At 36.5% G+C, this 25,511-nt stretch overlaps 1 long non-coding RNA gene across 1 annotated transcript; it reads left to right on the plus strand.

The window, feature by feature from the left end:
- Nucleotides 1–2,716: 2,716 nt before the first annotated feature.
- LOC117244176 lies at nt 2,717–8,892 on the plus strand. Its single transcript, XR_004496753.1, has 3 exons — nt 2,717–2,789; nt 2,921–2,991; nt 8,591–8,892. It is a non-coding gene; the product is annotated as an uncharacterized LOC117244176 (long non-coding RNA).
- Nucleotides 8,893–25,511: the final 16,619 nt, after the last annotated feature.

Consider the following 25,511-nt stretch of genomic DNA (forward strand, 5'->3'; position numbering starts at 1 on the left):
TCTTCCTTTCATGTACCTTTAGCTTAGATTCTTATCTTTTCCCCCAATTCCCTCATGGTCAAATAAGCCTTTTGTTTGAAAGAGATGAATCCTTTATCTCTTTATTAGTCATGTTTTGAAATTTAGCTGGGGACCTAGTTTCTGCCCTACCAGATTAAGCAGTTTACGTTGCTTAAACAAGAAAACCTGTGCTGAAGTTATTAGTCCTTGAAAACTTAAGTAACAATTTTTTTTGTTATTTAGCTGAAGAGGGAATAGAAAGCACTGATGAGCTAAGTGAGCTTGTTGACAGAATAAGAGAAGCTGACTAAATAATAACTCAGTAGTACTTGAAGAAAGAAAAGTGCAGAAGGGGAGAAGGAAGCAGCCTGACAGATCCCCATATGTAGAGTCTGCTGTTTATTTGCCTTCTGTTGTAATTGCTCCCATTCATGTTCTTTGCCTGTCTTTGTTTCCCACTTTGAAATAAATTTAAATTGTGAAGAGTATAATGACTATATTGGCATTGCTTCTTATCAGCGAATACACCCCTGAAGGTATTTAAATGTACTGTGTCCAGTCTCCACTGGACACAGTACATTTAAATGTAAAGTGTCTGGGTAAAACTACTGTTTCAGATTTACAATTAAGGAAGATAAAAATTCTCTTTTTCACGTTAATGTGCAAAAAACAAAGGTTATTTGCTTTTGTATTTTGGATATTTTTCATGACAGTGTCTATGGGTTAGGGAAGAGATCAGGAAAAACACCTAAGCGCATCAGCAACCAGAGACCATTGTGGTTTCTGGAAGGGAATCACACATCAGAGGCTGTCTGTCTCTAATTGTGTGCCCAGGGAGTGCCTGAGCCATTGGTGGCAGCCCCCTGAAGTCCTTCCTGGGCACATCAGTGTCTCCCTAAAGCACAGGTCTCCCTGGTGTGGTTTTTCAGTACTCCAGAAAATAACAAGTTGTTTTCTCTGTTTCAGTTCTCAACTACAGTACCTTGTCAATAGATACCTGACATTATTCTTTCAAAGACATTTGCAGGGGGTGGGGTGTTACTTGTTTGGTTTATGTTTTTAATTGACTGTGGTGTCACCTTATGTATTATTTATAGGAATTACTGAAGCCAGAGCCGTAAACAGAAGAGCCTCTTTACCCAGATCCTTGAACCTGGATTCTGTGTTGGATCCAGGTTCAAGGATGTCTTCTTCTGAAGCCCTGACTCTCCAGCCTGGGAGACTCTGGGAGACATATTTGCCCATCTGCATTTCCAATGCCCCAGAACTAGACAGGTATCTTGGGGCTCTGGGAGAAGAATTCCATAGATATACAGTGAGAATATAGTATAATATGATATAGATATCATATATAGACAGTGAGAAAACCCAGGTAAACTTCTGGGAGTAGGGAATAGGAAAAAAGGAAGATGGGAACACAGGATATTGCTGCAGACCAACTCATGAAGTGTAATTATTAGTGCATGAATCAGTAATTGTCAGAGAAGAGATGAGTAAGTCATACTTGTATGTCTTGAACTGAAGCAAAGGCCTAGTCTCTGTCACTTGCTTGTCAGTGCCCATGCAAAATCTTCACAGGCCTTCCTGGCAGAAACAGAATATCCTGGGGCATCCTTGTCCATGTCTATTGAAAACCAGTAGGATTCCTCTGGGCATTAGGATAAAAGCAGATGGAACATGAGGAAGTTGATTTGTGCAACACTTCTCATGCCTGCTTAAAGAAATTTGTAGCATGAGTAACCCATACAGCAACCCATACCAGAGGTAGGCTAAAGCCAAACATGAAGCATGTCCTCTGGCAGAAGCAGTTTATGTTGCATATATGTTGCCTTTGGCAACAGTAATAGTAAGAGAACATTTGAACTATTGGGAAAAAGGCCACTCTCTGTCCCAAACAGTAAAGTCATTAGGTACACTGATAAGTCCATTGATTTCAAAAGTACTAGTGTATTGTTTAAAGGTAATACAATGTATATTTTTAATATGTATTATATATATATATTATACAATATATATTTTCATGTGCACTGTAAGATTGGGATCAATCTACCCTGAACACATACTCTACTTGGATTCTATTCAGTATTACTAAAAGAAGTTATTCTTGGAAGAACTTGCTGTGTGCTGTAGTCAACGTCCTCACACTTCCCTTCACTATGTGCAAGATCCTGAAATCAGTTAGAGAAATAGGAGCTGTGTTAAATTATAACCTGTAAGTCAACAGGGGCATCACATTAATCTGACCTAATGGAAGTTATTCCCTTTGTGACAAAGTTGCAGACAGTTCATTTTCTGTGTATTTGACTGCAGGCAACTTGATTTTAAGAAACGTCTTCCATATGTTCTGTCATCCACAAAAGGATATTGTTGCTTAGGTAAAACGTGATATATGTTTTTCCATTTCATACTTTAGTCTTTTGAAAAGAAAATTAAACAAGTGTGCTTATCCGGTTTTTATGGTTTTAGGCTACTTTAGTAAGCTACCATTTGCCAAAGCATACCTCAAGGTACTGTCAAAAACAGTACTAAAATTTTGCTCAAAGTGAAATACATTGCATATTGATAAATTTTGCTGTAGTGCTATGATTGCTGAGAATTTTCTCTGATGGCATACATAAATGGGTTTGTTCTTGGAAGATACTGAGATGCCATTAATGCCTCTTTCTGCACAGTATGTAGTGACCTTGCTCATTTTTTTTTGTATAGCAGCAACTGCTTGTTCTGTATGTGTGTCTTGTTTCCTTGTGAGAACTCATTCAGGACAGAAGTGAAAAGCAAAGTTAATGCAGGTCAGTGCAATATGCAGTATAGAAAGCTGCTGAAATACTGCATGACAGACTCAGCTAAACCTTTTAGGTATGCTTTGCTCGGTCACGTATATCCCTTTGAGTTTTAAATTACCTTATTCATATGCTTTCAGACAGTTCTGCTTTTGCAAAGTCCTTCTGATTCTCAGTGCTGAGACTCTACTCTCATGAAGGCGCCATCAGGGTGAGTTTCCTATTTGTTGGCTTGTGGCATCAGCATCCCTAATTTTTACAGAGATCAAAATGCTTCAGTCTCCTCTGCAATCCCAAAGGTTTTATTGGAGATGTATTTTCTGTACCCAGTTTCCTCTCAAGCTTACGAAGTATTTAATTAATGTACATATTTTGACACCTCATGACCTATCTGTTACTTTGTGTTGGTTGCCTTCACAGAGCTTTGATTTCTGCTCTCTGGCCAGAACAAGCTCCTTACTGAGCAATACTTTGGGTTTAGAACTCTTTTTGTCTTTCTGTTCTTCTTTTATAAAGGGCTGTTCCTACCTCCTGAGACTGCTACACAGCACTTCAGAAAGTCACTGTAGAGTATTAGGCCTTTTAATTTTCTTTGTTTTGACTGTACTATGTTCTGATCCTGCTTTTCTGTCCCCATGCACTTAGTAGAAACTCCTGATTTGAAGTGTATCTGTGCTAACTGTGCATGGCTTTATTCCTAGAATTTACATGCTTGCCTCATCTTGTTGCCACTGGAACATCAGTGCAGTAACTGGAATTGTTTGCAAGTTTTCTTTAACTTTCTGCACTTTCAACTTGCTCCTACTCTCACAAGTGAAGGCTATGCAGAAGTGTGTGGCTTGTTTTTCAGTCTGAAGGACTGAAGCTTTCAAAATTAATTCTCTTTGTTTCCTGAATATTCCCTATCGTGATGCTGATTACTTGCTGCTGAAGCCACTTGTTTTTACTATTTCATGCTAGCTTGCCTCTGATTCCTTTGACATTACCTGTTTACAAAGATCCTCTGGCTGCTAATTACAGGATTTTGAGAGACTCCTATCCCTGTAGTTTAACTGTGGCCCAAACTTCTTAGAACTTCTGTCTGTTGAGAGAAAATTTAGGAAAGCTAACTCAATAAAATTCATTTCCATTGTATCAAAGTTTGAGGGCAGTAATTTTGTTTGGAAATCTGCTTCATGAAGGGAGAAGTTTAATCATAGAAAAACATTTTAAAAACAGTTTGCCTTCATAAGCTTTGGAGAGTATTATAAAAAACAGCAGGAAGGGAAAAAAACCCAGCAATGCAAATCTAGTGAAAATATGAGTCCTTTGATATTGCAGTGCAATTTGTTTTTACTAGTCATCAATCTTAGTGATCACTTAAGTTAGACAAAACAAAATGCTTTGCAAAAGCCATTGTCTATGTGTACTGATGGTTTGACCTTTGTTTAAAGATGATTTTGATTTGTAAAGGGGAATTTAGAAGTGATATTTTTTCTTCAGAATCTGTACCAAATAAGGTCAGTATTCTGCACTTTTCACATTGTTAATTTAACCATGGAAAAGCTAATTATGATCAGTTGCATCCTCACTGGAGCTAAAATGCTTAGTAGAAGGTTTTTGTCTATAGATTTTACCTCTTTTTATCACTGTCAGAAGCTCAAAGTTTAATCTTGCATAATAAAGCCTACACCTTCTTTCTAAAATGACTGCTTTACTATGTTACTGTTCCTCTGATCTTACTGCTCTTAGTGTTAGCAAAAGAAATGACCTGACTGGTCCCTGGAATGGCTTAATAATTCAGATATTGTTTCATAGTGCTTTTGAAATGTTTACCAGCAGGATGCTTATTGAGAATCTTTATTTTCCCTTCTTGGCAGTTTTCTAACTACTCTCTTATAAAAGTAAATCAACATATGCATATAGTAAACATTTTGGCAAGCTGATACAGCCACAACTAGGCAATACAGAATATTAATAAATCATTGCAGATTAAGTAGCTGTTTCTCAGCTACTTCTGGAATCTGACATGTAATATTCCCTCCTCTTTCCCACACCAACTATTTAGGTAAAGCAATTACTAATTTGAACTTCAATATTTTTAAGATGTGTCTCCATTAGGATGTGTATTACATTGCCAGATATGGTATATTGAGAGGAATTAACTCATTTTCATGAAATAAAAATCAATCCTAACTTTGAATCAAATCCAGACAAAAAATTGTTAAGGTTCAGAAAAGTTTATTCTTGGCTATATAATCTGCCTCAATACTTTGAGGATGGAAAACAAAAGAAAAAATTACATACAAGTAAGGACTTTCTCCAAAAGTATGTTTTAATAATACTTCCTTAATAATCCAATTTGGAAAGCTTAAGAAATGATGAAAAAACAGTATAAATGCTGATTCTAAAATGAAGAATCAATCCATTGATTGATCCAAGACTTCTTAATATCTATCCTTCATCAATACCAGTGACAAAGATTCAAGGACTGAATTAATCTATGCCAGTTTAAAAGAGAATTGAGATACCGGTTTGTTTTTGTTCAAATAATTCTTTGATGTGTCTGGTGAATCTATGTACTCTTAAAAGGTATTTAGGATTTTTTTTTTGAAAATCTCTACCATCATGAAATGACTAGCTTAACTCTTTCTATACCGAGTGATCTTTAGCTGGGGTAATTTATATTCCTGTGCTATTATGTATAAACAACATTTTATTTTGAGCACAAAGATGTGTCAGTCACAATTAAAATATACATATAATTATGCAGTGGGGAAAGTAGTTAATACTAGTCTGATTATATTTTAACTAGTTTTTATCAGAGTTAATTTTATGTGGAAGTGATAGAAGGTAATTTTCCTGTTATTTGGCATTGTTAAGCATTTTGAATTAGCACAAATGTCTTCAGGTTGTATGCCAAATTTTATCCACAATGTACATTATCTAGCTCTCCTGCTAAATAAAGGACATCAACAATGGATTCTTGAAATCTAAATTGAATTTTGAAAAATACATTAAAATCTCTCAGTTGATGGGCTTCAATTACTTACAACTGATATATAGTTTGAAAGACAAGATAAGAATAGGCAACACAGTACATGAATCTCTCCACTTACATCTTTTTTCTTTTTCTCACATCATGTAGGGAGTTATTTCAAGCTAAGTAACTGTTATAATATTCTTCCTGAAAAACAAAGAAGCTAACTAAAAGCCATAATTTTTAAATTATAATTTGGGGAAGATGTTTTCATGTTTTACTTAAGTAATCAATTAAATGATACATTTTTTTTTTTTGTCAGATGTTATTTTAAAGTAGTTGTGTTTCCATTACTTATAAAGATAACACTGTAGCTGTTGAACTATGTGCATATTCTTCACTGTTGCAATGACCTATCAAAAGCTGAATGTAGAATGATCTGTGAGCAGAGAGAAACTGGAGATCAGAGGAGCGTATATGATGTAGTATCATAATGATAGGGTAGAAAAAACAGATGAGCAAGCAGGCTTAAAAATGTCACTATTCTGTAGTGACAGCCATTTCCCTCTTTGGTCTGGAAATAGAAGGTTTTGGTTAAATCCTGTCGACAGTGACTCCTCCTGAGGTTGATCAAAATGTCTAAAACTTCATCTTGTTCCTTTTTGTTAATATTTATAGTGTGCAGCAGAGAGTAGAAAATCCCCAGAAGACATGAGGAAACCAATGCAAATCTCAGCTGCTGACTCTCTGCAGCTGCTTCGGGCTGACATTTCCCTATAAAAGTTGTCTAGATCTAGGGAAATACAAAACGCAAATAGCATGACTGTCAGAAGAAAATAATAATTGAAAAATCAGCTTGGTTTTACTAATCTGTCTGTAATTGTTCTTCATAGCAGGAGTAATGAATTTTTAACCTGGAAATAACTTAAGTATAGTAATTCACAGCATCATTACAGGATATTTATAGACAGGATGCAACAAGTTCCATACTTATGAATTTTAATTCTGTGCTGGATATCATTCATTCTTTCATTATCCAGCTGTGAGAACAGGGCAGAGCATATAGGGTAACTGTAATGCTTCTACAGTGTTACTTACACAAGATGAAAAATTTGTGGTAAATAAGAAATTAGTGACATTCTAAAGGCTTCCAGAAGAAACAAAATGATCGATTTTTTCATACAACTGAAGAGCATCTGTGGAGTTGGGGGGGGAGTGTACGTATTCCACTTAAAATAGCAGCTGGTTTCACATCACTAAATGACAAATCTGAAAGGGTGATTCACTGGCTACAAAACTTTGGCATTATAAACCTACTATTAACCTTCTGCAGAGGGCAATTGAGGAAAAAAAAAAGAAACACAGGTAGTGACAGTTCAAGTGCTAGCTGCAGCACCATCTTCAGAAGAAATCAGAAAGCTGTACATCAGCTCAAGTCACTGCTCACCAGACCGTAAAGGCATTGCCTCTTGCTCCACTTAATTATGGTGCTGCAGCATTTATTCATGGGCAAAAGCTGTGATTTGTATCTGTTTGGGAATATGACACCTCGCTAGCTGGTTATAGTGGTACAATTGCTTTTTTTCTACGCAAGGAAAAGGTGATATGTCAGACTGAAAGTCATCAATGACATCTCTTATTCTTGATAAAATGCTAGCAAAACTCTTGTCATTCAGATTTTAAAATATTTGTTATGTCTGCTTCTGCCCAAGAGTCAATGCATTTAAGAACAAACTGTGGTACCCAGATAAGATTTTTATTTTTTAATATAATTCCATACAATGAAATATAGACAGTAGAAACTGAAATACAGAAAACTTATAGTCTTAATGAAGAACTTGTCAGAAAACATTACAAAAATCATCATTATCCATTTATTACTTCAGCTGCACCTCTGAGATCCTTCTGCTCCAATATTCTTACTGGTCACTTCAGAGAAACAAAGCCTCTGATAGAATTAGAGAGCAAGTATTGCCTTTCAAAAGTTTAATAAACCTTTATGGATTTTTAGAAGATACCAAGCTGATTGACAGGGTCATGTTACTCATCTTGCTGAATGATTCAGAAGTCTGGGTATTTCACCCAGAGGAAAACTGCAGGTTTTTATGAAGTAGTGCTGAGTTATATCTAGTTCCTTATCATCAATAAAAACTTCACATTAGTCAAAGTCAAACTGATTTTTTGTCCAGGAAACATCATACCAGACATTTTCTTGAAATGACCTCCAGGAGTGAGAGCTAGCTTCAGATTGAAACATCTGCATTTATTTGTCTGCAATGCAGGTGTCTACATATAGGTGTGGTAATCTTATGAGTTCCCTTGGGAGTCACTGAAGACCTCATCAGCGCAGGCAGGGATGGGCAGCCAGGCCTGTTTCACTATCCCAGCAGGCAGCAAAGCAGCCAGGGACACCAGACAGCCCCAGATATTGGACACATCCCTGGGGATGAGGATGGGCAGAGGCTGGGTCAAGCTTAGCATGGCCCATAGCTCATGGCTGGGCAAGGCTGGGCTGTGGGAAGCTGGAGACCAGTCTCACTCTGGCATCCTGGGGACACTGGCCTGGGGTTCTGTGCTGTGGGCAGGATGAGGGGGAGATCTCTGGAAAGCTGGACAGAGATACTTAAGATCCTGGACTGTTTCAAACTTACGAGCATTTAAACTCCATTTTGGTTTTCACAGCTCAGCAGTCACAAAGACAGATGCAGAATTAGTTACTCAATAATCACTCACACTACCTTTAGTAAATAGAGAATGGACATGTGAGCTCCCTGCACAGATTCAAGGCAACCTTTTTTTAGTAGAAAATAGTTATTAGGTGCTTTCACCAATTTATTTTCTGTTTTTCCAGCTTTGTTCACATTCCCTGATGACAGAAAGCACCAGCAAAAATTGGCAGAGGAGAGCTTTCCTGATGATGAGGAATCCTGTCATAGGGCTAGGGGAGATAGCGGTTGTGACAGGGACTGGGGCTGCCTCTGGGATCTGTAAACTTCCACTACCCTCAGTGACAAGCACTCTCAGTGGGACCAGCCATGCAGCAAGAGGTTTTGAAATGGAGAAGAGAGAACCTCCTCCCTATCACAGGTCACCAAAATCCCAGTGATCCTCCAGAGTATTCAGTATTATAAAGCTTGGCAGTATTGTAGTAATCACCAGCTTAATAAATATTTCTGATAAATAACATTTTGTTTTTTCCTTTGATTTGTTTTGCTGTTTTCTTCACTAAAGGGGCAAGAATGACTCTTCATTCTGCTTCCATCTAAGCAAAACATTAGGACAAAGATAATTATTGATCCAGCCCTAACAATTGCCAACAGAATAGCTTGTTACAGAGTTGTGAACAGTAGCCAAGAAAACATTGAACTTTTTTTGGGACTGAGCACACATTTTATATTTGGCCTGGCTGAAGTTATTTTTCCTGTACTTTGAGGTTCAAATTAAAGAAATGGAAACTGAAGACTGAACCCTCAAAATATACTTATTGACTTCACTTTGTAGTAACACAGGAGCTGGGATTAACTATTTTTCTGTCTCTTTTCCTTGGGGAAGCTCATAAACCTTCTCTCTGTTTTTTCCTTTCTTTTTTTCCACTTCACAAAAGAGAGTGCAGCTTTCCCAGAATTTTAGCCATCAGAGTCATAAAGAGTAAACTGAACATAACTATGTTATGCTGAAGTGGGATGCTGAAATTATGAGTAGAGAATTAATTCCAACACAATATGAGGTGATTCAATCCAGCTTTTACCTTCTGCATGAGGAGATAAGTGGATGATTAATCCTAAGACCCAAAACTGCTCCTCCCAGCCTTCCCTTCCACACTTCAGCCCTCAGAGGCCCTTTAACAGTCTTGTCAAATCATAGAATCATAGAATGATTTGGGTTAGAAGGGACATTTACAGGTCAGCTAGTCCAACATTCCCTGCAATGAGCAGGGACATCCTCAATTAGATCACATTGCTCAAAGCTCCATCCAACCTTGACCTTGAATATTTCCAGGAATGGGACATCCATCACTTCCCAGTGGAAAACCTGCTCTGGTGTTTCACCATCCTTATAACCGCTTTCCTTTTACAACAGGTTCTGATAAAATGTGTGTCCCCACCATTCCTATAATCCCCCTCCAAGGCTGCAATATGGTCTCCCCAGAGCCTTCTTGTATCCAGACTGGACATCTCCATCTCTCTCAGACTCCCTGCACAGAGGAGATGTTCCAGCCCTATGTTCATCATCATGACCCTCTTCTGGAGCCATTCCAGAGTGTTCCATGTCTTTATTCTGCTGACAACTCTGGAGATGGATGCAATACTCCAGTTGAGGTTGTACAAGGGAAGAGCAGAGGGGTGGAATAATTTTCCTTGGTCTGCTGGTCACACTGCTTTTGGTGCAGCCTAGGATGCTGCTGACCTGGGCTGTGAATGCACTCTTGGCTCATCTACCAGTACACCAGGCCCTTCTTCACAGGGTTGTTCTCTATCTCTTCATCCTCTAGATAGTATTGATACTGGGCATTTCCCTGACACAAAGGCTGAACCTTGCACCTTGGACCTCATGGGGTTCTCATGGGCCCACCCCTTGAGCTTGTCCAGATCCTTCTGTATGTCAAGTCCCTCCGGCTTGTCAACTGCACCACTCAGCTTGGTGTTATCTGTAGACTTGCTGAGGCTGCATGGGAACTCACTGTCCATGGCACTGATAAAGATATTAAACGGTACTTATCCCCATATGAACCCATGATGGAACACCACTTGTCACTGATGTCCATCTGGACTTTGAGTTATTGACCACTACCCTCTGGATGCGACTGTCCAAACAATTCTTCCTTCACCAAATGGTCAGTCCCTTAAATTTGTATCTCTTCAATTTAGAGAAAAATATGTTGGGGGTGGGAGGGATCATGTCAAAGAATTTCTTCTTTCTGTCTTCCCCAAGAGTCCCACAAATGGACAAAGACTAGGAAGCTAAAAATTGATCAGTTTCATAGAAATATCTTTCCAGGCAACTGCTTGTGATATTTTACGCAAGGAGTTTGTTGGTGGCAGCAGACTACCTTTCAGTGGAGTTCTTAAACCATTATTTCAACAGCCTTTTGAATATACTCTTAGCAGCTGTAAAAGTCAAAATGCCATGAGTCTGCCTACACCACACTGTTTCATATCACCATCTTCCCTGAAGATTTCTGGTAATCCTGCAGTAATTTTCAAGTCTTAGTTATGGAAATTTTGCCAGCACATCTGTTATTGAAAACAACTGAAAACAGCCTTATTTGAATATGCATTAATTTCTATTTTAAAGTGATAAGGTTTTCTAATCTTGAAACCTTTGGAAAATCATTCAGAAAATGAAGAAACATATGTAAGATTAAGTTCAGTTTACTGGAATGTAACTCACAGCTACATGGACAGTTGGTGGATGTTGTTGTGTTACATAGAATAGAGATAACAGGACATGATAAAACATATATACACATATACAGTTTTTGTAAATTGAAAAAAAGGGAAGTGTTTTCCAGAAAAAAAAATCAAAACATTTTAAAATTCTAAAATTTGGAATATAAAATGTTTAAAATAAATTAAAAAAACATACAAAAACATGCCTATAAGGAATCTGAGGTACTTGAAATAAACTCCATCATACAAAGACTGTAAAATTTTAATTCCAACCTAACCCCATCAATGCTAGGATGCTTCCTCAGTTCCTTCAAAGATTTATCTTCACTGCACTCCTCTGGAATCCTTCTAAAACATCTACCCCTTTCTTAGATGTGCTTTCCTGAGGTGCAGTGGAGGGCTGCAGAACAGGTGCTCATCAGTCTGACTTGCTGTCTCTGATGTCTTATATCTGGTCTTCTTGGAACTTTTAAAAATAAGTATTACACTGTGAATCCAGCTTAAAATGTGAACAAACTTGTAATAAGACAGTCCTCTGCAGCCCTCCTGTCTCCATTCTCATCTCTTTCCTTTGAGCTGAAAACTAATTTGCCAAAAGAGGTTATTTTTCACCTACATTGTGCCTTTGATATGGTTTTCAGACTAGCTATGCCAATGTTTTTCCCTTGCAAAAGAGAGGAGGTATGGCAGCAGAAAAACAAGACTCTTATAGTGGCATGACTGATTCATGTCAAATTAAAATATATTTTGAATTACTTTCAGCCTCCTATTATACTTTCAACCCATCATTAGCATTTTTCTGTCTTTTTCTGTTCTTCTTTAGTTTTATTTTGTCTTACTAATTTCAGATTGTTCTTTAAATTGAGCAAAAAAATGCTGAAGGTAGTTGCTTGTCCTGAAGTGCTTCCTCTGATGCAGCTTGCTCTTAGTGCAGTTATTTGTGTATGCTCTCTACTCCAGCATTCAAGCTATTTGTGAAAGCCCAGAACAAACCTATAAAAGAATTTCATAGGTACAGTCAAAAAACTACTGCACACTACACTTTAGTCAGCTTTATTGTCCAGTCTTTTCACTGCTGTAAGATAATCCTAGCTGCAGTGCATTTCCATAAAAAAGATGGGAAATACCTTTTGCTTTCCCTATTGACTTTGCAGAAGATGAGATTATTTTGACAAGGGATGCTTTTGTACTTCCTTTTGGGATATTTCCTATCACATTTCTTTCAGGGATTAGTTGAATGATTGTTCAATATTTTTCAACAATATTTTTTTGGGTTGATTATGTCCAGTCCTACATATTCCTAATTCTGAAGAAAAAAAAGGACTAAATTCATATTTATTGTTCTCCAGCCCTCAAGTCTTTTCTGACACCTCTGTCTCTCTCCTTTCAAATTTTCTTAGGTAACTAATTGCAAATTATTCAAAGATCCTTTTTGTTACTTTCTTTAAAGCTATTGATGGAAATCCACCCCATTACTGTCTTGAACACCTCCCATATTCTAAGTATTCTCTAAGCTGTTTGCTCACCTGAACTCCTCTAATATAAAGTTTGTGTTACGTGTATGGTTGCTATTAATCTTTTTTCTCCAAAGGCCCATACCAAAAAGGCAGTAAATATTTTGACTTTTATTAGTATTATTAGTTAATTATTAGTATTATTAGTATTATTCATTATTTATTCACTCTTCCTCTTAAAATAATTGATCTATATTTCCCTCAGCTTACACCTAATGATGTATAATGTGCTTTTATTTCATGTTGCTTTCTTTGTATGAATCTCAAACCATATCTTCTCTGCATTTTTTGTCTACATGTTTTTACTGTTTATTTAGAATCCCTTTCATCCCTGTGTTCGGCCTTCTGCATTTTGTGCAGTTCTGTGTTATAAACTGGTAGCTCTTTCACAGTATTTATCTGATTTGAAAACAGAAGGTAATATTCAAGACCTCAGAATACTGCTGTGGGGTCTTCTGCTTTACTTATTACCACCTCCCCATGTCACATTGCCACTGCCTGTGAAACTGCCTATTTAAAAGCCACAAGTCTTGTTACCTTTCTTCTTTTTGTATTCTCTTGATTCATCTCGTTATTTCTCTGCATTGTAGTTATGAGTCACTGTGGACTCCCACCTCTCTCTCTCAGACTTTTGCTCCTTTTGCTGGACTCTCGAGATATTCTATTTCAGAAAGATCTGTACCTATTTTTGTTCCTCATAAAGGAGAAAGAAAAGGTAGAGATATTAATGCATGCATTAATGCAGATATATAGAAACAGATAACTCAGCAGACTGGTGTAAGTTAATCAGTAAACCTATTTTTCTGTGTCAATGAGTTTTGATTTGGCTCACTAATTGATAATACTAATTGTAATATTTTTTAATATTGTTTCTGGACTATTTCTGAGTTGTTGACTCAGAGTCTATTTTCTTGTAATCTGCTTGTCTCTTGTAATCCTTCAGTTGAATGGTTACTTGGTTCTCAAATGCTTGGGAGTTTCTCATACATAATAACATGTATTAGTTGTAGACCCATCACTTTCAGTCATTTTCTAACATGAAAAAAGTAGTATCAAAAAGTAGTATTTTTTTTCTCTGAATAATGAAAAGGTAAATGGTAAAGTTAATTGCTAAATAAAATCTTAGTGTTTATGATTCAAAACAAATAAAATTTATGCTTTTATATCTGCCTGAAGGAAATACAATATTCAAACTTTTAGACTCTAGTCCCTGAAGTGCTGTTAAAAAATTGTCTTATCTGTCCCTCATTACCTTCATTTTTTAATCCCTTTAGTAGCATCTGCAATTCCAGTAAGATTCAATTTTCTCATATTCTCATCTTTGACTTTTTCCTGGTTTCATACATTCTCAGTTGCCTTAATCCAGCGCCACTTAAATGTTCTCTTTGTTTTTTTGCTCTTTATATTTTCTTCTTGGAGCTCACTTCCATCTTTAGTAAACCTTCTTCCACAATTCTCTTTGAAATAGTTCTTCCACCAGTTATAACATATTTTTCAAAGAAAGGGAAATGAAAAAAAATTATAATTTTCTTGTCAAATATGCCTCCCAGGCAAATCACATCAACAGGATTTTTTTAAAAATGCTTTATTTATCATGAGCTTTTAAGATCTCAAATTAATGCTACTAATAGGAGGTTGCTTAAATTCTCAACAGAACACAAATGCTGTGTTGCAGTTCAAAGTTACAAGAGGATTTTAATTTAAATTCAGTTCCCTCTTTTTTTCCTATCAAATGAACCAGATGTTTCCATTACAGCACTAGAGTATCTTCACCATGCTGGTGCCAGGAGTCCACTGAGGAGAAGGATTTTTACTGGAGGAAGCAATAGTAGGCTCCTACGCTGCATGGAATGATTAAATGGTTGGCTTAAAACTGTCACAAAGTGCTGTGATGTTGGGCCAACCCCTCAATAGCAGAGCAGTCGAGAGGAACTTGGAAACAACTCATGTTATTACTTCAGTTCCTGCCACAATTTTGGATTTATTAATTTTAGGGACAAAAAGCAGCACAGTTCCATGAAAAATGGGAACCCACATTTTATGGCATTTCCGAGAGGCAAATGGTTAACAATTCTGGGGAATAATTTTTTGTACTTTTTTTTGTAAGACAGCAGCAAATGGCTATTACAGGTGACATTATGATGATGGGAAAGAATTATAATAAGAACTAAATATTTGTTGTTATTTGCTATTACCTCTCTTTGTTTTGAGCTGAGGAAGTTTCATTTGTTAACAATAAAATATTCTTTCCTTTGCAGAAACTTTCAGTTATATAACTTGTAGTCTCATCCAGGTTGCAGGAAAGTAAATGACAGTTCTCCCACAGAGGGTAATAACAGCAGGATACACCCAGTAATTCATACAATAGTCTGGGAACAGACCCAGAGGGGAAGTGGAGAAAAGTATTTGTTTAAAAACTTTTGTTTTTTCACATCTGACTCCAGTGCTCTTTTAAAACCAATACAGGGGCTGGGAAAGGTGATGAAACCCATGGAAAAGTTTCTGGGTGGGCCATACACATTTTCAAGGGCAGAGACAATGCAAGGTTATCATTAATAGTCTTTATATGTAAGTTGTTTAGTAATCAAGTCTTTTGTCAGATCAGGGAGACAAGAATTCACAAAAGAGGAAATCAGAAATGCAACTGAAATGCTCTTGTGGTACTTTGAGATGATGTACATAGATACAGCACAAGGCTATGTAGTTTCTATACAGCTGATAATCACAAAGATAAAATAACTGCTAATTATTAACCAGGCTGGAAACTTGATTTTAGATTACTTTCTCAGATCCCACATCAAAATTTGTATTTGTGGGATTTGGAGTGCATGATAATAGGAAGAAGTCAAAGGATACTTGTTCTGCCCATTTATAGCAAAGTTCCTCAGTTTCTAAAATCTAGAAACTGACTTTTCAGTAGTTCTCTCTACTCTTCATCATATTTGAAAAAATTTGTGTCTCAAGCCGGTAATTTTGCCAGCTAAAACCTAAAAGTTGAGATTAATTATCTTGGCATTTCCTTCTTTGTCTAGTACTACAAATGTAAGTGTAATGTAAATATAAATGTAAGCTATGGGCATTTAAATTTAGGTGCTTTTCTAAGACTAACATACATACATTGCAATTGTAGAAAAAATTCATATCAATTGAGTTATAGCAGAGATGATGTGGCTGAAAACAATTCAGTAGAGGGTTAGACAATGCTGAATATACTTATTCTGCTCTAATCTGTCTAAATAGAATAGATTTAGAAATCAGTTTGTAGAGTCATAACAGGTGATTGATATTGTTAAAGGTCTCAAGGTTATTGTTACATTTCAGCAAATAGTCAGATATTCTCCATTCAAATTTGTGGGGAAGTCTGCACAAGCATGCCCAAGAAAGTAATAGATGTTTCCTTTGCCTAAGATGCTAATAAAAATGATTACATAATTGCAAAAAATAATTTACCTAATCTACTTCCCTCAAGTTTTAGGTCAATCCTGATAGGTGTTTGTTCCTGGAAATATTTAGAAATGAACAAGTGACCAATGTCATTATGGTTACACAGGAAGTATGAATGCTTCTCTAGAAAGTTTTGCTCAAGAGTAAAAAGAAATGTTTTTCTGTTTATTCATAAGAACTTCTCCAATTCAGCTCTTTGGTAATTGAATTGGGTATTCAGCCTCAAACAGAATATCCAAAAGGATCATCTATTCCCATCATAAAAATATAAAGTGCCCAAGATCTCTTTTTGAAAACTCAGTTGGAAGTTTTTTTGTAATTTAATTTGCTACTGAAATGTTTTCCTGTTACAATCTCTATGTATCTGTGTTAAAAGCATTAAGTATAACAGGATATGTTTCAATTTCTAGAAATATAAATTTACCATTTATTTAGCATAGTCCTTAGAGAATCTGTAGCAGCATTTCATATTTCAAAACTGTCCACTATGTAAATACCTGCACAGTTTTACTGAGTGCAAAGCATGCAATCTGGTCTTTCTCCTCAAATTTGCTTAGCCTTGTACCAGAAGGTTCTTAAATAGATTGTGGTTCAACTACCTGCAGAGACCATTCTAAGGAAAATATCCAAAGTAGGAAGAAGTATTGTTTTCAAATCAGATGTCCTTATATTCAGCATTTGAGTTAGCAGTTGCTTACGTTATTTTAAAAGGCAGTACTATTATCATTGTCAGGAAGACTGATGTTTTGCAATTCTCCCTCATGTATTGTGTGAGCCCACAGCAAATTTTTTCCTTTTTAGAAAATTCCCACTACACACAAATAGAGCCTTACTATGTTGTTTGTTGAGCAAAGCAGTGTTAGTTATTTGCTTTCAACATCTGCTTTCTGACTTTCACCTTGAGTCTGAAGTGTATTTACAGTCATTAATAAGATGTCTGGAGAAAGGACAGGTGTTTAAGTTAGATGGACAATGTTGAAGCTGAAGCTCTAAGAGTTTTTTGTATTGTTTCATAATGTAAAAGTAATTTTTGAAAAACAGCTTTGCTGCAGATACTGCAACAGGGGTATTTGTAAGAACTTTTTATCAGAAAACATCAGTGCATTTCTGGTATATTCTGTCTTCAGTGAAACATATCAATGAAGCTAAAAGCAGAGCCTTTGCTGTATCAGAGAGTAGAGTGGATCTTCCTACTTGATCATCTGCTTTCAAACACCCTACTACTGAGAGATCACCAAACTACTGAAATCAGCCTTGGTTTTCTCTCCAAAATGGCCATCATTTTACAGCAGTGGAATTGTAAAAAAACCTTGGAGTTATTTTGAAGGATGTATAGGATTTGAATATTTTTAGGATATAATTTCAATAATTTTTAGAGAAATAGGAAGTTGGTAGATTTTTTTTTTTTTTTATTAAAAGGAAATTAAGAAATCTAGGATTTTCATATAACCAAGGACTTATGGTTAAAGCTCAGCTGTCAAATGAGTTTCACTGCAAAATCAGAAACATTACCAAGTAGTATTTGCTTTTATTTCTCCTTTCATATTGCTTATTTTTCCATCTACTACAGGAGACTTTAATGGGCTTATTAATTTTCAGGATGAAAAACATTTCTCTAGCTGTGGATCCATATACATAGTTGAAGTTTGCAAATTGTATGAAGCATAGCCATGACATCTGAAAGCAGGGGTAAAATTATCTAAACACAGAATTTTTGGTGATTTGGATAACTTTAGCTACATTTTCACAGTGAATACTTGTAAATTGTAAAGACAATTTTAAATAAATTTTGAAGCTTGATCTTTAGTTCTTGTAGCTATGATGGTAGTAAGTTCTAAGGATCATATTTGAAACATTTTATTGAAGTGTTTGGCCAAAACCTGCAAAATTCAATTGAGTTCAGAGTCACACTTGGCTTGGTTTGTTACAGTATGCTTGGATTGAAGATATGGGATTGCTCTATTGATTTAATAACTTCAGAAATTATGTTCTGTATTGAAATTTTGTTTTCAAACACACTTAATACTTGAGAGAATTTAAATCTGGGGATTTAACCTAAAATCCTAAACAATCTTAAAGCATTGCTGAAAATACAGTCAAAGAACATAGCTCACTCTAATAAATAAAATTTCTCAAAAATAATTATTTTTCCTTATGCTGATATGATGCCAAATGCAGAGCTTCACTCTTTTCATGCTTCTAGTCATTATTGCTGACAATTTTGTTACAGAAGCATGGTGTCGATGCACTTGAAAGGCATCTTTTTTTTTACTTTGCCCTATATTCAGGGAAAATGCCTCACTCTCAAGATCACATCCAACAAAATAATGACTGGCTCTTCCAAGAAGCATTGCTTCGTTCAAGGATAGAAGTCTTTTTATTCAACAACTACTTTCTTATTAAACTCAAACAGGAAATAGAAGCCGGCTTCTTAAGGGGTGTTTGGCATCTATTTCTCCCAATAATCTAATGTTACTTACCTTTAAAACTGTTATGTGCTTAATGATAATAAATCAACCAAAATGATAGTGCCACATAGAAAAATTAATTTAGGTGACTGTGATTTATTCATTCTGTCCATGACCCAAATGCTTATCACAATCTGTTAAAACTGAAATGAGTTTAGAAAAAACCTTCCATAGAAGAATGAGATGTGTGCAGAAAGGTGAAGACATTCTTAGAAGTGTTATGGACTTTGCTCGAACAAGAATGCTTAAAATCTTCTGTTGGGCAGATATATCTCCTTCCTGCCTAATATAGAATGTTGTTTTGAAATATGCTTTAGGATGATTATAATTTTACACACAGAAACAGTGTGACTTCAGCAGACTTCCCTGCTCGATTTGCTCATTTGTAATGTCATTCTTCCCAATCATGCTTGTCTCTTTTGATATACTGCCTCTCCTGAAAACTGTGAGCCCTGTAAATGTCTCTATAATGGCTGGATCACTCAAGCCCTGGTTGTTGAAGGCAGCTACCATAATGCAAATAATAAATAATAATAGTTTCTGTACATAGCTACAGCAAAGCCAGTGAGGCAATACATGTTCCTTGATACACAGGGGTTCTAATGATATACTGGGTCAGGGCCAGACCTTTTCCCTGTATCACACTGCACTGTGTCAAAGCAGAAGCTGGAGCTCAGCTTCTGTAATCAGATCCATATTTGAATTTTTACTGAGTTTAGCGACTCTTTGTGAACCTGCTGATCCACTCTTCCATATTTATTGAGTAAAATACTTTTATCCTTTGTAGTCTCTACATCTCTTTACCTCAGTGGTGTTACATAGATATTATCTACTCTCTTTCCTAAAATATTAATTATTAAGCAACAGTGGAAGGCATCTTCTAAATAATGTATTCTGAACTTTTAACAGTACATGCTTAGCTCCTATTCTTATTTCCATATTATTTAAATACTATAACCTGAATTCATATGCCAAAAGAAATAGTGAAGATGTCTGAACAAAATTTCAAGCAAAGCCTGTCAACATTACTTAGAGGTTTGACCCTGCAGGTTCTGAACTCTTAACACAGTCATTAGAATGACTGTAATAAAATTTTCAAGATGCAGTGATTGAAGGATTGTGGTTTCAACTGTTTTGAATATGTGTTTCATTAGGCTAAAAGTCTAAGCTGTTAACATTGAGATGCCTCACTGTAGTCATCTTCATCTGTATTTGCATTCAATAGCCTAGTGCCTTGGTAAGACTTCATTTTGTAGCCACATCCTGACAGATGCTTTTAGCATGTATGTTTTTGTGGAATGTTATGATATTTAATAGAAACTGCCCTTGTTTTCTACCCTAGGAACTGAAAGAAGTAATTCAATTTAATAGAAACTGCAGCCTCTAAACAAAGATACATGATATGTGTGTGCCCACGTACTGCACAGTTAAAGGAAACACTAACATAACACTAGAATTAGAAAAGCAGTTCTTTAATTTCAAGGGTTGCATTGCCAGCAATGAACTAGAAAAATAAATGTTTTTGAATCAAGACTTTTTGTATGCACTAGTTCCCTACATCAGACGCACTAATTTACATTTTGGAAACATTTTCTGTTCTGATTACTTGCTCTTGCTGAGCAGTGGAGAAAAAAAAAGTCAGATTAAAAAGTACAATAATAGAGCTATCTTGCCAAACTCATTGCACTCAGACAACTGCAAGGCTTCCTCCCCTTGCAGTAATTTGACTGAGAATATACCCACTGTGTTGACATTTATGCACTGGGAATGGAGCACAGAATTATTCCAACTACTTGCCAAAATTTTGAAAGCACAAGCTTTTCAAGTCTAAAGCATTATTACTGTTGCTTAAATGCCATTTGTAGGCAATAAGAAAACTACTGCTAATGTATTTGGTTTCAGTATTTTCACTCTACAGCAAGTGTGTTAACATATAAAACAACAGTAACTGGTCTTCTGGGAAATTCCAGTACAGCAGAGCCGCTATTTCTGGAAAGCTATTTTTATATATGGAACACTACTGGGCTGTGTAATATTTTGCTATTAGTGAACACATTGAAAAAATTTAATTGGCATGTGATTTCAGCTGTCTTCTCAGGGGAATAGTGGTAACTTTATGTACAGATTCACTTCACTGTACCTGTAGAACTGCTGTTAAATGAAAACCAGTGGCTTGGATCCATTGGAGGAAGAATAATGACTGATTTTCCAACACACAAACCTGAGAGAAAGTCCTGACTACCCTTTATGGTACCTGCCATTACCTTAAATATTTCACTTAAGGAACTTTTTACAAAGACTATTTTCCACCGTGTTGTACGCTGTAAGTGGCTAGAATTGCCTTGATATAAAAACTGGGCCATCATGAAACTAAGTTTTCTTGCACACCACTGGTGTGGTAGACCTGTGTGGTAGCTGTGCTGAGGGATTCCTTTTGTTTTGCTGAAGTGTTTCTGCCCTTTAGACAGAAGAAGTGGATTTACTCTTTTCCTCCTAGTGTAGGGACTGAGCTAGACATGTGTGAAAGGGATGCAGTTAATTTATTACTTCAGTCCTAAAAGTGCTTGTAAAAGATGTTTGGGGTTAAACCTACATTTGATCAAAAATTTACTGAAAGCCCTTAATTTAAGTCAAGCTTGGGTTGAGTTGCAAGATTGGCACTTTGCTTGTTTTTTTGGTCAAGACGCTTTTTCATGTTGAACACAAAGAATCGCCAAGATGTGGTTCTTTGTTCTTTGACTCAAATGAATAAGCTCTAGGATTCAGGTGGATGGTGATTCCGACAGCTTTCAGGACAAAAAAAATGTCCTGCATAGATGAAACACTCCTTTATATCAGATACCTTTTCTCTGCAGTCATTACATTAGATGAACTGTTATGATTCAGTGAACTGCTGAAGCTATTTTTTCATGTACCGTGCCAGGCAGCCGTGCTATTTGTCTCTATTAGAACTTTCTGCATCCTAAGTAGGGTGGCCATTTACTTGTTGAATTGCTAATTATACTCTGTTGTGATAGTTAGTCCCTCCTTGCGTCTGTTTTCTTCTTCCTCTTCATACAGAATGCAAATTTCTCTCAAAGTGAGAGATTACTATAAATTGAGATCTATGCTATTTTTTCCCCCTCAAGATCTAGGCAAATAAAATATATGCTCTTTCCAAATTCAGCCACCTCTTCTTAGGTGTTCCCTGCTGCTTAGATATTTGCAGGTCTTTAAACTCCCTCCCTTTAAACTGTGGTTTCTTGTGCTGTGCCTCTTGTTATGCCATCGCCTTGCTAACCCCTAATATTTCATTGCTTCCCTGTGCTTATTCTGGCTGCTTGTCAACTTTTCTCAGCCCCATTAGGTTTTTCTTACAATTTTTTCAGGGCTCTCTGTAAGTCTTCACAGTGGGCTAGGTGCATTAAGCTCCCACATACTTCCAGAACAGGTGGAATACACACTCGATATTCTAATGCAAGAATTTTAATCCAGTGATGGAGGTTAATCTGATCATGTTAATTCTTAAAAGACTCAGAGGAAGCCAAGCTGGACACAACTGGCAGAAATTTTGGGCAGGAACTCTCAGCTGGACAGAGAGAGTAGATTCCAAAGCAGTGTTTTAATTGCCACTAATAGCAGCAGTGCTCAGTGGTGGAAACATGGATTTCTTTCTGTAACTCGTTCCCACCATCTACTTATTATCATGACAGCTGATCAAGCTGGGATCTTAGAGGCGGTGGTTGAACCAAACTATGAGCCTTTGTCCTTGGTCAGAGAGCCAGAGGTGAGAGGAAAACAGAGATGACACAAGAGAAGAGCTGCTGGTAGCAATCTGAGCTAATTTCCTTCATGTCCATGACAAGCCTGTTATGTGCTGCTGTATAGCTTGAGATATAAAAAGAAAGTAAACCCTCTCCTGCTGCCTTTTAACTGTAAAGCATCCATGAGTCAGATAAGTTCCTGTAGTGCCCTGAATTGTGAACTGCTCCCTTTGCATATAACTGGTAAATAGGGTGACCACAGTGATCACTGTCCCTGCCCCTCAGCACTGCCTGCCTGTCTTTTTGTGTGTGCAGGGCAGGCACAAGGGGTATCATTTGGAAATTTGGACAATAGGACTGACTGCCTCTCTGAGAGGCCTCCTGAATTTGAGAATATTTTTTGTGTTACTTGGGGTAACCGCTGCATGAAAAATGCAACTATCCACTGATGTTTCAGATAGAGAGCAGGCTCCATTTCTTCTATTAGCTGGCTAAAGAGTTGAGTGTCTAGTACACACTTTCTAGATTGCCTTGGGAAGAGATGGAGGGTTCTGATGGTCACTGCTTGAGACCCTGAAGGATCTTGCTGACCCATCATGGTGGAGTCCCTTATGGAGTTGCCATAGGTTATTCATCCTGCATGTCTTAGGCACCTCTCTGTTTATTTTCCTACAATGGAGATAATAATCTTGGGAAGCTGACATCATATGTCCTTCCAGTGACTAAAGAGCAGCATAATTGACTAGCTGACCTAGGCAACTCAATTTAATATGTTTTAAAATGTATCTAGTTTTGATTTTTCCTCTTCTCTTTTTAAAATTTTTATTCTTTTTTTCTTCTTTTCTCTCCCTACTTCCCTCCCCCGCCCCACCTTTTCCAAATTGGCCTTTTCAGCAGAGAGAAATAAGCCCAGGAGTACTGCAGTTCCAGCTTTTGAAACCTATCTCGTATCCACCTCTCCTCTGGGAGCACTTGAGAAAGGTCAGATCTTCCAGTTTCTGTAACACTGGACAAAAACTTTAGGGATTAATTAAAATGAAAGAGTGAAAATCTATCTGTCCCCAAGTCTTTTTATCCTTATCACCTTTTTTTGAGAAAAGTAGAGACCTTTGAAAAAAAAAAATCCTGCCTACTTATGGACTGAATGTGTGTTCTGAGAGGGAAGGGAAAAACCACAAGATCACTACTGGGAGCAGACCTGACAGATTATGCTTTCTTCAAATTTGCAGTTTCCACTGTCTTTCTTCCATCTCATTTGTCCTAAAATTTAGTGGGAATATTAAACATTAGGATGTGAAATTTTGAAAAAGAAACTGAGATGGTCTCTGAACAAAGTGTTACTAAAAATATTGACTACTTCTATGCATATAGAATTCAACTGAGAATGCTTTGAGTATGTATTAATGCTATGGTAGCACTGGAGAAACAGTTTATTTTATCAGTGTCCCAGTGTTTGCAAGGTATCATATTAAAGTGAAAATTTTTGTATTTAGGAAAATACTTTTTTCTATGGCATGCTATTTTTTTCCCCCTAGAGGTTTGGTTTTTTGTTTTCTTCTTGGCAACAAAAGTATGTCAAATAGTTTTCATGTACTGAGGAATATTGTAACATATGTTAACCAAACATATGCTTTGGGGTTTTTTTCAGTTTTTTTATTGAATTTGAAGCTATTAGCATATGATTTCATAAAAGTATATTGAGAAAAGCACTTTAAAGGTTAACTAATAAACAACCATTTTAAAATAATAAAAGAGAATAATTTAAAGTAGATCCCCTGTAAGGGCATACATTTTGCTTTGACACTCCACAGAATACAAATTCTTCCTTTCCTGACAAGGTAGTATGACTAGACTTTTCAAGAATGTCAAAAATAATTTGAATTTCAGCTCATGTTCTTTTTATTTCTGCATGTATTAATATTCCTGGATTTAGAGTCTGGTCAATAGAGTTAATGCCACCAATAATAAGGCTGCATCCAGCTTTTGTCAATCAGAGCTAAGAGCTTTCTTCTCTGCTCGAATTGAAGTCTCTTTGTTATCTCTTATTAACTTCTATTAGTCTCATTATTAAGTCTTTAATATTGCCTAAATATTTGAAGTTATAAGAAAAAACTTCCTTAAGACCTGAATAAAGTTTTGGATCTGAGTTCCACAGATGAGAACGATGCTAAACTCTGGCTCAGACTTTCTGCTGAGGGTCTCTCTAGAGAAGGAGGTAAAAGAACAAGCCATAAGCAGCAGAACAAAACCAGTAGGGTGCCTTTCCTTCTAGCTTCTCTACTGCAGAGAGATTGTGCAGCAAATTTTTCTGGCATATGGAGCACACAAAAATTAATTCTTATTAGGCTGTGGGTCAAAGTACTGACTAAAATTCTATGCATCTTAAACATCTTAGATACCACAAAGCCATATCCTTCTGTGTCTGAAGTGAGTGAGTACTTTGAGTGGCTTGGTACAAATGCTGTGTGGTGTACACATTCAAATTAGGTGAAACTTTGTTGTTTTGGCTGAATTTGTAAATTTACAAGTAAAAATTATAAGCAGAGTGTCTGAGTATAAAAAAGGATCTGAGCCACTGCAAGATTACCCACTGAGAAGTTTCCATCAGGTTATTAGCTGTCTAACTAACTTTAATTAAAGAGACATAACTATTGTTTATAAGAATAAAAGCCATTTTTTGTTAACAAATTCACACTGTTGATTTCTTGGGGAAAAATTACTGTATCAGTTACTTGATGTTTTATTAAATATTATTTCTGGTGTTTTTTGTCAGCTTTAATGGAAATTTTCACAGAACTAGCCTGAAATGATACATTGTTTTCCATAATTTCTTGGATTCACACCAAACAATTTATTAGACTGTTCCCAGCACACACAAACTTTAGCTATAGAAACACAGAAAAAACCACAAGTTTTATTTAGTTCCAAAGACTGGGTGATGTTGGAGGGGTGGAACTAAGTAAATATGAATAGAAGTTGTAATACATTTTATACAACTTTTCTACAAGGAAAGTGTCTGGGCCCAGTTCCACTGCAGTGGGCATAAGGAGATACAAACTATTGCCTAATATTTATGTTACTGTAGCACTCAGCTGTCTTGAGCCTGCTCAGGACCTGGAAGGTCTCTCCTGACAAAACTTAGTCCTTGCCAATAAAAATCAGAGAGTCATAGAATGGCCTGGTTTCAAAGGAACCCTAAAGGTCACCTAGTCC

Source organism: Parus major, chromosome 3 (genome assembly GCF_001522545.3).
Source record: "Parus major isolate Abel chromosome 3, Parus_major1.1, whole genome shotgun sequence".
In the NCBI taxonomy this organism is placed as follows: domain Eukaryota; kingdom Metazoa; phylum Chordata; class Aves; order Passeriformes; family Paridae; genus Parus; species Parus major.